The sequence below is a fragment of the Bombina bombina genome, chromosome 6 (assembly GCF_027579735.1).
Source record: "Bombina bombina isolate aBomBom1 chromosome 6, aBomBom1.pri, whole genome shotgun sequence".
Taxonomy (NCBI): Eukaryota; Metazoa; Chordata; class Amphibia; order Anura; family Bombinatoridae; genus Bombina; species Bombina bombina.
Window position 1 is genome coordinate 1,159,832,579 of NC_069504.1, and position 2,230 is coordinate 1,159,834,808.

The window sequence follows — 2,230 nt, forward strand, 5'->3', positions numbered from 1 at the left end:
ACACATATTTATACCCATGTGAAGTAGGTAAAGGCCCTATGTGATCTAAATAAATCAGATCAAATGGCTTATTATGAATTTCTTTAACAATGTATGGTTGTTTATAGTGATTTGGATTATTAACAAGGAGACATGCTTTACATCTCCGTATAACTCTTATGACCATTTCCTTCATATTATACCACCAATATTTTGTCTTTATAGTAAATAAGACTTTATCTCGCCCTAAATGAGGATGTCCAATACTAGAATGGGCCATCTCTGTTATGTTCCATCTGTCTATGACAGGGGGAATAATGAATTATTTGTCTCCAATCTTAACCATACAATGTTTGTCTTTAAATTCATAAAGATATGTTTTAGGATAACCAGGTGGATTAGGTCTGGTTTTATCCAAGCAAGCATTTAACTCTGTGTCAAGATTACTGGTTGCTGTCATTCGAGTTTTAACTGCATATTTTTACTTACACTTTGTGCAAGAGTATCTGCAAATATATTGCCTTCTGTATGCAAAGAAGAACCTAGCTTTCTATAAGCTGGTTCATGTACTACTTCAATATCAGGCTTTAGATCCAAATAAGCAGCAATTGCTTTCCATTTGACAATATGCTTTAATGGTTTTTCTTTGCAGTTAAAAAACCATTAGATTTCCAGATTCGTAAATCCTGGAATACAGATCTTGCCAGGTATGCAGAATCAGTTACAATCAACACTGGTCCTTTATCTAACAATGCTTCCTTCATAGCAAATGCTAATGCAGAAATTTCTGCAAATTAAGCTGAATGATCCCTTAAAGGGATTTGCCATGAACGCATCAAAGTCAGAGTGGGAGAATATTTTGCAATTCCTGCTCCAGCAGATTTATTTACTTTTTCTTTACTAGAAATTACTGCAGAACCATCAGTATAAAAAATAGCAGAATAACGATTATTTGGATAAGTTTGTAAATTCCAACTTGAGGGTTGCTTTGGAGCTGGTAAATCATCTAGAGGTGTCAGATTCTTATCATGAATAAAATGTGGGTCTTCCAAATTAGAAAACCATTTTATCCATCTATTCTTTAGTGCTTCCTTGTCTGGTATAGTTTGCTTTTGTAAGTTATCAAGTGAGGCTAATGATGTATGTACATATATATCTTTCCCCTGTGCAATCTGTCTTGACTTTAACAGTGTTATATTAACAGCTACCAAAAGCTTCTCTATCATAGTAAACTTTATCTCTGTTTTTGAATATACATAAGATAGAAGTGCTATTGGAATTGTCTCATTTACGTTATATAACCTTATATAGCTTGCATTCGGTGATATATTTATGTAAACTAATAGATCCTTAGAACTATCTCTTTGAGCTAAATACTCTGTTCTATTTACTGCCTCTAATAATGCATTTAATAATGCATTTAGTGCCTCTTCCTGAGTCGTCCACTTAAAAAGTATCCTTGGTCTTTTTGTTTTAGATTTTATCTCCCTTGAGACTGCAGCATGCAAAGGTGCAATTAACACATTGAAATCAGCTATGAAAAATATTGCATAATTAAGTAAACAAATTATACTACGTAATTGTTTTAGAGAATGTGGATGTGTTAAAGCTGCTATTTTTTCTTTATAATTATCAGATAATCCTCTCCCCCTTTCAGAAATTTCAAATCCCAAGAAAGTAACAGTATGTCCTGCAATTTGAGATTTCTTAAGAGATACTACATAACCTGCATCATGTAATATAGTCAAAACCTGATCCAACACTGATATGTGTTCTTCCTCACTATCATGTGAAAAATATGTCATCTACATACACCTTTACTTCTGGAAATTTAGACAATAAATTTACTACATCTGAAGTAAATAATGCACTCAAATTAAAAAAATCCCTGAGGTAATCGGGTAAATACCAAAGTTTTGCCTCTCCAAGTAAAACCTCTTATCCAGTAACTATCTGGAGTAATAGGATGACTCCAAAATCCATTTGCCAAGTCTAACTTTGTCTTAAAAGTTTTCCTTTGCAAATTGTGTAAAATAAAAGGTGCATGTGTATTTTGTGTTGTCACCCTTGGTGTAACTCTGTTAGCTTCTCTATAGTCTAATACCATTAACCAAGAACCATCCGGTTTGGGAACAGGGCAGACTGCTGAGTTCATTTGACTGTACTGTTCTTTTAGTACTCCTTGTTTAAGTAAATCATCAATGACTGTCTGTATATAGGGAATGGCTACACTATTGATTTTATACTGTGC